The following is an 11,001-nucleotide window of genomic DNA, read 5'->3' as shown; positions in this document are numbered from 1 at the left end:
CTTATTAAATGATGTTGACTCTACTACTGTAAAGAAGGAGAATCAGCAAAGAATCCAGATCGAAGAGAGAGTCTATGTGGATGCTACCGTTTGTGGTATTTTGTTAGTGTTATCAATTCCTGGAACGTCACAGAGCTTCTGAAAGAGATCTGTAGCCATTCAAAAGAGTTTAACCTGACCATCTACACAAAAAAAGATTAAATAGATGAAGAAATCTATTACCCAAATCATCACATGAATTTGGATGGACAGCCTACAGAGATCTGGACAGATTGTACAGATGGACAATAAGTTGAGCCCAGAATTGAACAGAAAAAAGAGTACCTTCATGTAAAATTGGAAAGCTCGTTTAATGACCCTCAAAGTTTCCATGTAAATGAGGCTTATTTTCTTAATACCACCATTCTAAAGGTGCTGCAACAAGAGATGGCATAAAATAGTCTCCAAAAATAATAATGACTGTCACACAGATGGTAAAGGATTGCTGCATGTTGGGCATAAGCTAGCTACAACTTAAAACCAATAGGGAATTTCAAGGGACAAGAGTAAAAGATGTCACCAAGGAAATATAAAGTAGAAAGTGAAGGTAGGCTAGTCTCATGGGGAGGTCAAAGGATTATGATAGATAGTCAGAATGTTCTACTGGTAGCCTCATTATGTATGGAGAAAACAAGGAAGCCCTCTAGCATATTGGAAGGAAATCCTATGGTGAATTTATAGGAGGGCGTAGACCAGAGTTACACAGGTTGGACAGGCATGGATGGAATACACATGGCATCATTAGGAGGAACTCCCAAATCATGAGATAGATCACAGATCTATTTGAGAACTTGTGTCTGTAAGGATAGTATTGTAAAATGGAAATATCATAGAGAATGGCGTGATCTTTAAAGAGAAAAAAAGAGCTTGGGGAACAAAACTTTTCTTCTGCTTCGTGCTTCTGGTGTAGGCAAAATAAAGTTGAGGGGATCATGATTTCACAGGGAGGCACATTGGGACAGTGCGTGCTGGGTTAGACTTGGTGACAGGAAGAACTGGGCTCAAATTTTGCTCCTCAGACTTATGAGCTGTGTGACTATTCTAAAGCCACCTACTGAGCCTGAGTTTTCTCATCTGTAAAATGAGAGTGATAGGGGCAGCTAGGTGGCGCAGTGGATAGAGCACCGGCCCTGAAGTCAGGAGTACCTGAGTTCAAATCTGGCCTCAGACAAAACATTTGACATGTACTAGCTGTGTGACCCTGGGTAAGTCACTTAACCCCAATAGCCTAAAAAAATGAGAATGATAATGATTGTCACTCCTTACAGGATTTTTGTGTAGATTCAATGAGATAATGTATGTAAAACATTTTGCAAATTTTAAAGTGTTGTAGAAATATCAATTGTTATTATAAAACAGTCCCTTGAAAATATGATTACTTTGCTACCAGTTGGAGATGGCACCTCTCAGGGGCATTTTTAGAGAACAGTCCACTATCAATTTTTTAAAAAATGCTATATATGTAAATGCCAAAGCATATTCTCAAATATCAATAACTCCAATTGATTATTTTCACTTTAAACAGTAATTATTTGACTGTAATAGAAAATCAGTTTGTCTGTCCATACCCACTTAATTCACATTTAGCCCAAAGTAAAACCAGCATTTCTTAAAAATAAGTATGTGAATGTAGTCTGCATAAGCACTGTATAAATTATAAAGCCTTCTATGTGCTAATGTGAGCATCCAATTACATAAGAAATTTAATCATAAGACAGGCAGATCTCTTTTCCAACATGGAGAAAGATAACTTCTCCAGTAGTGTTGAGGATATTTTCTAGGTCTTTACTGACACAAAAAATTGTAGAATTAGACAGTCTCATACCTTTGGCCTATAGGAGCTCCATATACTTCCTTGAAAGCAGGTATTGTTTTTGCCTTTTGTTGTATCCCCAGCACTTAGCGCTATGTCTGGCGTGTAATAAGTGCTTAATAAATGCTTTTTCACTTTGACTTGAATGAGAGGTAGGTAGCATAAAAGTCATGAGTACATAGTGACATCAAAAAGGAACCTAAGCTTGTTTTTAGCCATCTTATTTCTCACTCGGGCAATGATTTAAACTAAGCCATTATTTTGACATCTCAACCTGAGCTACTTAACTGGCCACTGTCTGATAATAAATATTTCTAACCACCCAAGACATCAAAAGGTCCTTCAGAACACTGAATAAAAGCTTCATCCTAATCCTGTTGAGAACAAACAAGATAGCATCATGGCAGAAGCATAAAACAAATTTTGTTAAAATAAATTACTTTATCAAGGGACTGTATGGAGCTCTGAGCACAGAGCCTTTTTTTGAAAAAGGGTTTTCTTTTAAAGACTCAGTTTCAAGCTAGACTTTACTCTTGCACAAAGAGAAGTAAAAAATAAGACTAGAACATTAAAATTCTTTGTCCTGGTATTACATAAGCAGAATATGTTGTCATGAGCAAGCTCATGAGTCTTGTAATAAACTCTTGGCAAGAATATTAAGGTTATTGACCAAAAATACCATGGGTCTCTAGGTGAGGGTGATGGATGAACAAGGTGCCAGATTTTTTTGTGTTGATTGTCCTTATCCTTCTGGAGACAAGAGACTGATTCCATCTGGAAGGCAGTTAAAGGACACCAGATGGAGTAATACCACGTGATGGTGAACAGTTCCTTTTTATTATAAACTACCAATTGTGGTCTTTCCAAGAATAATGTTACTGGTGAGCAGTTTCGCTTTCCTTGGCTTGTCTAAATCTAAGACTATGGTTGCTATGGATTCTCCATATTGGAAAGAAAATACTTTGAAATTCACAGTTAATATAGTAGCACCTAAAGAGAGAGAGAGAGAAAGAGAGAGAGAGAGAATTAAGAGGGACTAGAAAGCAGAAAATAGCTAGCATAATTTCTATACCTGGAAAGGTTCTGGGGTAAATTCATTAAAAATCCATTTGTAAGCACCCTGAGGATAATGAGGTGTTAAATAGCAGCCAACAAGGATTTATCCAAAGGAAATCATTCCAAGCACACCTTAATTCCATTCTTTAATAAAAGTAATGACCTTGTATAGCAGTGAAAAGCTGTAGGGATGGTACACATAACGTAATGATATAGATTCACTTGGGTTCTAAGAATACTTTTTTCTTTTTCCCCACTTAATAGTATTTTTTTTTAAATTACATGTAAATATACTTTTCAAAATTCATTTTTATAAGATTTTTAATTCCAAATTTTTCTTCCTCCTTTGCTTCCCTCCCCCTCCCCAAGGTATCAAGCAAGCTGACATAGGTTAGACATGTGCAATCATGTTAAACATATTTCCACATTAGTTGTATTGTGAAAGGAGAATCAGAACAAAAGGGAAAAACCATGAGAAAGAAAAAACAAAAAAAAGTAAAAATAGCATGATTCAATCTGCATTCAGACTCCATAATTCTTTCTCTGGATGAGGATAGCATTTTCCATCATGAGTCTTTGGGAATTGCCTTGGATCATTGTATTGCTGAGAAGAGCTAAGTCTATTAGAGTTGATCGTTGAACAATGTTGCTGTTACTGTGTACAATGTTCTTCTGGTTCTGCTCACTTTACTCAGCATCAGTTCATGTAAGTCTTTCCAGGTTTTTCTGAAATCTGCCTGCACATCATTTCTCATAGAACAATAGTATTTCATTACATTCATATACTACAGCTTGTTCAACCATTCCCCAATTGATGGGCATCCACTCAATTTCCAATTCTTTGCCATGACAAAAAGAGCTGCTATAAATAAATTGTGCATGTGGGCCCTTTTCCCATTTGTATGATCTCTTTGGGATACAGACTTGATAATAGTATTACTGGATTAAAGGATATGCAGTTTTATAGCCCTTTGGGCATAATTCTATATTGCGCTCCAGAATGGTTGAATCAGTTCACAACTACACCAACAATGCATTAGTGTTCCAATTTTCTCACATCTTCTCCAACATTTATCATTTTCCTTTTCTGTCATATTAGCCAATCTGACAGGTGTGAGATGGTGCCTCAGAGTTGCTTTAATTTGCATTTCTCTAACCAATAGTGATTTAGAGCATTTTTCATATGATTATAGATAGCTTTAATTTCTTCATCTGAAAACTGCCTGTTCATAGCCTTTGATCATTTATGAATTGGGAATGACTTTTATTTTTTATAAATTTGACTCAATTCTCTATATATTTTAGAAATGATGCCTTTATCAGAGACCCTGGCTGTAAAAATTGTTTCCCAACTTTCTGCTTCCCCTCTAATCTTGGTTACATTGGCTTTGTGCAAAGTGTTTTTAATTTAATGTAATCCAAATTATACATTTTGAATTTTATAATGTTCTTTATCTCTTGCTTGGTCATAATTTTTTCCTTTCTTGCTAGATCTGGCAGGTAAACTATTCCTTGCTCTCCTAATTTGCTTATGGTATCACTCATTATGTCTAAATCCAATAAGAGTAAAGTTCAAACAATGCTCACCCCCTTCTTTCTTTCCCTCTACTGTAATGGTCATTTGTGCCTCTTTACATGATATAGTTTATCCTATTCTGCCTCACCTTTTCCTCTTCTTCTGGTATAATCCTTTTGTTTCACCCCTTAATTTTTTATATCATCCCATCAAAGTCAAATTATACGCACACCCTCTATCTATGTATATTTCTTCTAACTGCCCTAATACAGATACAGTTCTTAAGAGTTATAAGTATCATCTTCCTATGTAGGGATGCAAACCATTTGACCTCATTGAATAACATTTTTTTTCTTTCCTCTTTACCTTTTTATGCCCTCTTGAGTCTTGTATTTGAAGATGGAATTTAATGACCATCTTTTCCTATGAAACGTTATGCTCAATTTGCTGGATAGATAATTCTTGGTTGTAATCTAATCTCCTTTGTCTTCTGGAATATCATATTCCAAGCCCTCTGTTACTTTAATGTAGAGGCTGCTAAGTCCTGTGTAATCCTGACTGTGGATCCTTGATATTCGAATGGTTTCTTTCTGGCTGTTTGCAGTATTTTCAATTTGAGCTGATATTTCTGAAATTTGGTTACAATGTTCCTTGGAATTTTCATTTTAGGATCCCTTTCAGGAGGTTATTGATGGATTTTTTTCACTGACTATTTTACCCTCTGACTCTAGGACATCAGGGAAGTTTTCCTTTATAATTTCTTGAAAGATGCTATTCAGGCTCCTTTTTGACCATGGCTTTCAGATAGTCCAATAATTCTTAAATTGTTTCTCCTGGTTCTATTTTCCAAGTTAGTCATTTTACCAATGAAGTATTTTACATTTTTTTTCTGTTTTTTTCATTATTTTGATTTGGTTTCACAGATTCTTGATGTCTCACAGAGTCAGCTTCCACTTGCCCAATTTTAATTTTTAATGAATTATTTTCTTCAGTTAGCTTTTGTACCTCCTTTTCCATTTGGCCAATTCTACTTTTTAAGGAGCTGTTTTCTTCAGTGGAATTTACTTTCCATTTGACCAATTGTATTTTTTAAGGAATTCATTTCTTCAGCCAATTTCCATCTTTCCTTTTATAAGTTGTTCACTTTCTCTTGTGTAACTCTCGTTTCTTTTCCCAATTTTTCTTCTGCCTCTCTTATTTGATTCTTAAAATCCTTTTGGAGCTCTTCCAAGAAGGCTTTTTGGGCTTGAGACCAATTCATATCCCTCTTTGAGGCTTCTCATGTAGGCATTTTGACACTGTTGTCCTCTTTTGAGTTTGTGTTTTCATCTTCCATATAATCATCGTAGCTTTCCATGGTCAGGGCTTTTCTCTCTGTCTTTCTCTCTTTCTCTGTCTCTCTCTCTCTCTCTCTCTCTCTCTCTGTCTGTCTGTCTCTCTCTGTTTCTCTCTCTTTCTCTCTCTCCCTTTTTGCTAATTTTTTAGCTTATTTCATGACTTTTAAAGTTAAGCTCTGCTTTGTTGTGAGAAGGGGTACTGTCCCAAGCTTCTTGCATTAGTGGCTAGGGGTCTGGTCACTGGCTTTCTGTGCCAGGGCCTCTGGGGCTTGTGGCTTGTCCACTGTACCAGGGTACCCTAGCCTTGCCATGCTTGTTGTTCCAGGGGTTCCAGAGCTGGCAGTTTTTTCCTTCTGTGCTAGGGCTGGAGGTCTTACCATTGGCCTATGCCACTGGCCTGTTGAGCCAGTACCAAGGGGCCTTGGTTGCTGATCTGTGCTGTGGCTAAGAGTCTCCAGCTTTTCCAGATACCATTTATGCTGGGCTGGGCTCCCCTTTACCCAAGTGAAACAGACCTTTCCTGAAGTTCTTATAAATTACCTTAAGCTTTAAAGTTGTTTCACTTCATCTTTTTGTGGGTTCTGTTACTCTAGAATCTGTTTAGAGGTTTGATTTAACATTGTTTCTGAGGGAAACTGGGGAGAGCTCAGGCAACTTCCTGGCTTCTCTCCAACATCTTGGCTCTACCCCTCAGGTTCTAAGCATATTGTGGTTAACCCATTCACCTTTTCGAACATCTATAAATCATCATCCATCTAACCCCAGGATGTATTTCTGCCTTTACAGAGTCAAAAAAGTTCAAGTTCAACAAAAACATATTAACCACTAACTATATTCAAAGTACTGTCTGAGTCACTGTGAGATGTATAAAGATCAATATGCCAATCTCACTGGAGACTACAGTCTACTTGGTTATATAGGAAATGGAAGTGCTTAAGAGAGGTACAGAGAAAGTACTATGTCTTCAGCTCTTGTGTCATGGTTTCATACTCTACCCTGTGTCCCATCAACAACCTCCATGACTACAGTGTCCATACTGGTAGCTATTTAGACACCTTGTACTCATGATTCTTCATCTTCCCTTTGTTCTGTCTTTACATCAGCCACTCATGAATGTAGTCTCTGAAAAAAACCCCTCCCAACTCAAGGCAGATGGCTACTTCATTCTCAAGCTACTCTGTCAGTACACATCCCCTAAAACTACATCTCATGAAAGTTTAAAAGCTTATTCATTTTTCAGTCATGTCTGACTCTTTGTGACCTCATTTGGGGTTTTCTCGGCAAAGATACCTAGAGTGGTTTACCACTTCCTTCTCCATCTCATGTTGCAGATGAGAAAACTGAGGCAAACAAGGTTAAGTGATTTGCCTAGGGTCACCCACCTAGTAGGTGCCTGAGGCTGACTGAAACTCAGGAAGTTAAGTGTTTCTGACTCCAGAACTCACACTATATCTACTACACTACTTGAATGAAAGCTTCATTCTAATCCTGTTGGGAACAATCCTGTTGGGTCTTTCATTAGACCCTATCAATGTATTTACCTTTAATAGTCAGTCAGAAGGACAGAGTTAGTTCAAAGTAAATGATTTAATGAAGTAACATAGTAAGAAAGATAGCAAGGAAAAAAATTTTCCTTATAAACCTAGATCAAGGTCTCCCACAAATAGAAAAAGTATAAGTAAGGAGAATTAATGCATGTAAGGAACATGTATGGAAATATATATGTATGTATATGTATGTGTGGGTGGATGTGGGTATGGGTGTATGACATGTGTAGCCAGGGCACATGCATGAAGAAGTATATATATAAAGAACTCATGAGAAAAGGGTGCACAAGTGGAAGTAGCTTGTGTGTAGGAAACACAGGGACATGTCACATTGTGCTGGGGCAGGTCATATCCCTGATGGCAAAAAAGACTATTGACATTTTATTGTGATGTCATTTGGCTTCCTATCTTGTCTCTAAGTCTCCGCTGGACTTTGCTTAGCCAGATGTTTCATCTCTTCTACTGGGTGCCATTTGGCTGTAGCCTCTCCTGGATGCCATTTGGCTCCATTGGGCATGTAGTCTCTTCCAGACACTGACTTACTGGATACTCTGCTGCCTGCAGCTTCTGTTTCCACTGAAATACTTGGCTGTGTCTTCCAGAAGAATTAATGGGTGTCATCATGCTCTATAAGCATAAAGTCTATAGGCTCTTTCAGATAAAAAGCATACAGCCTTTCCTGGGAACTAGCCTAAAGTTTCTCCCCTCTTATCCTTATTTTGCTTCTTAAGAATCTTGCTACTGATACATTTCATCTCTCCAATGGGATAGTCACATCCCCAGATACAAAGCCTTTTAGGAAAACCAAAACCAAAACCAGCAGGTTCTTGCCAGCTGTAAATAATGCCCTTTCCACTTGATCCTCTTCCTAGCCTTGAATTTCTCTGTCACCCAAGCTTATGGTAATTATTTTACATAGAGAACTAAACATTGAACCTCTGATTTAATTGGAAACTCCCTCTAGCAATGCAATTCAGCACTTTTCTTGCAATTTACAGGCTCAGCTCAGAGATGCATTAAATACTGAGAGATTGAGCTACTTGCCCAGGGTCACATGAGCTGTATGTATCAGACTTGAACCCAGGTCTTCCTGACTCTGAGATCATCTCTCCATTTTCCATGTCATATACTTCCCAATTTTCAATCTGTGAAGGCTAGACTATAAGCCATATAATGGTTATTTGCCCCACCTACTAAAATACTGTTGACTTCAGGGTTCCCTAATTTGGTCATTCTGTGTCTGTTCTATTCTCTAGGTGTGAAAGAGCTAAGCCTAGGTGACAAGTCATTGACTTTTCTACCTGATAACTACACACCTCATGTTTTCGTATGTAGATAAAGCCAGCGTCAAGTTTAGAGGAGCTTTGGGGTACTCCTTTGCATCAAAAACATCAGACTTTATTCTCCTCATGAAACATTTTCCATACCTCCTAAATGAACATTCCCCTTTTCTAGTCCTTGTCCGTCACCTCTCTTACTCACATCAAAATTTTTCTTCCACTTTACTAAGATTTTCAACATCACGACAACATGATTCACTAAAATCATTTGCCCTTCTTTGTAATCCTGAACTCAGATATAATTTCTTCACTCTTCATTTTTCACTTCTCAAATTATTGAGTCTTAATTTGTGCAAAGAATGGTGGGCATTAGACATATAAATTAAAAATTTCTCCCTTTCAGAGACTACAGTGTAGTAAGTGAGATAATAAATATGCATCCTTGATTCACTTAGCCCCCTCAATTTGTTAATTATTAATTCTGCTATTGTCTTCCTTCCTGTATGTCCTCCCTTGTTTCCATTTTTGGTCATGTATCATGATGCTAAGGAAGGTTATATAATTAAACCCATAGGTCTATGCTTTCTCCAACAACTATTATGAAGAGCATCGGATTTGGAGTGGGAGGAGTTGGGTTTGAATCCTGGCGTTGACACTTACTATGTTTTTTACCTTGGACAAGTCACTTAATCTCTAAATCTCATATTCCTCATCTATAAAATCAACATATTGAACCAGATGGTCCCTGCCATGACAAAATAATCCTACCACTAATGCTTGCCTTTCTTTTCATAGCAGCTTTCCCCCAAACTTTATATTTAAGTACAAAATCTCTTTTTTTCCTCCCATATTTCTGGCCACATGTACTTTTTATCCTCACAGGAACAAACTCCATGTCTTCTACATGGTCTGAGGCTCACCTGGTACAAGTGCTCTTCACCTTAACACAGCCTATATCTTCACATATCCTCTTACTGCCTAGAAAGTCAAGAAAAAGAAATGATTCCTCCTTCTCTATAAATCTAAATGATCCACCATCCATTTATGCTGTTTTTCTTCTTCTCAGTCTCTCTAAAGGCAGATGGTGGCACAGTGAATAAAGCTCTGTGCCTGGAATCAGGAAGACCTGAGTTCAATTCAGTCCCACATACTTCCTAGTTGTGTGATGCTAAGAACTAAGTCACTTAACCTCTGTCTGCCAAAGTTTCCTCAACTGTAGAATGGGGATGATAACAACACCTATCTTGCAGGCATTTTGTGAAGATTAAATGAGATAATATGTGTAAAAAAATGAGATAATGTGCTTAGCACAGTGCCTGACACATAGTAGACCCTATATAAATGCTTATTTCCTCTTCCAAAATACTCATCTCCCACTGTTAGCCTGAGGCAATGTGGTACAGTTGGAAGAGTGCTGTATTTGGAGTCAGAAGACCTGGGTTCAAATCCTAGTACTGCTGCTAATTATCTATGTGACCAGGAGTAAGTCACTGCATCCCTCTTGGCCCTAGCTTCTTTGTGTTAAAAATGAAGCAGAAGACTGGGTACCCTCCAAGGTCATTTCCAGCTCTAAATCTATCCTGATCATCTTTTGTTGCAGATTGCTTCTGCTCCGGGAATACTGACACCATCTCTCTCCTTTGGAACTCTCCAAAGCTGAAAACTTCCTTGTTAAAACCTTCTGTACCTTCTCTCTTTCCTCTTGGCCCAGACGGGGGCAGCATGGGTAAGTGCCGTGGTCTCTATACTGATAGAAAGCTCCAAAGCTACAGGAGAGACCAAAAGTGTCATGACAACAATATAAGAAAGCTCATTTGGGCACTGCCTTGAAGGCCGACCTATTTGGAGGAGCATCTCATGCGAAAGGGACTGCCTTGGAAAAAGTTGATGTGGAAGCCAAGCAGCCCAATTCTGCCATCAGGAAGTATGTGAAAGTCCAGCTGATTAAGAACGGCAAAAAAATCACTGCCTTTGTTCCCAATGATGCCTGCTTGAACTTTATTGAGGAAAATGATGAAGTTTTTGTTGCTGGATTTGGTCGAAAAGGTCATGCTGTTGGTGGTATTCCTAGAGTATGATTCAAGGTTGTAAAAGTTGCAAATGTTTCTCTTCTGGCCTTGTACAAAGGCAAGAAGGAAAGGCCAAGGTCATAAAAAATTGTATGATGTCTTTGTCGTAGTAAAAATTTTTCATGTAAAAAAAAAACCTTCTGTATTCCATGCAGCCTTAGTAATCGGCATTTATCTTCTTGTGACATCATGATGATGACGATGATGATGAATAACAACTAGCATTTATATAGCACGTTAAAGTTTGCAAAGGACTTTACAAATATTATCTTATCCTCACAACAATCCTGGAAAGGTAGGTGTTATTATTATCTATTTTACAGATGAGTAAGGTGATACAGGTT

At 37.9% G+C, this 11,001-nt stretch overlaps 1 pseudogene; it reads left to right on the top strand.

Moving 5' to 3' along the window:
* The first annotated feature begins 10,310 nt into the window (after positions 1 to 10,310).
* On the top strand, positions 10,311 to 10,741 carry LOC110207263 (small ribosomal subunit protein uS12 pseudogene; annotated as a pseudogene).
* Positions 10,742 to 11,001: the final 260 nt, after the last annotated feature.

The sequence above is a fragment of the Phascolarctos cinereus genome, unplaced genomic scaffold (genome assembly GCF_003287225.1).
Source record: "Phascolarctos cinereus isolate Bilbo 61053 unplaced genomic scaffold, phaCin_HiC Scaffold_2;HRSCAF=192, whole genome shotgun sequence".
Lineage (NCBI taxonomy): Eukaryota > Metazoa > Chordata > Mammalia > Diprotodontia > Phascolarctidae > Phascolarctos > Phascolarctos cinereus.
The sequence above is the reverse complement of the archived record's forward strand: the minus strand, read 5'-3'. Positions and strand labels throughout refer to the sequence as shown.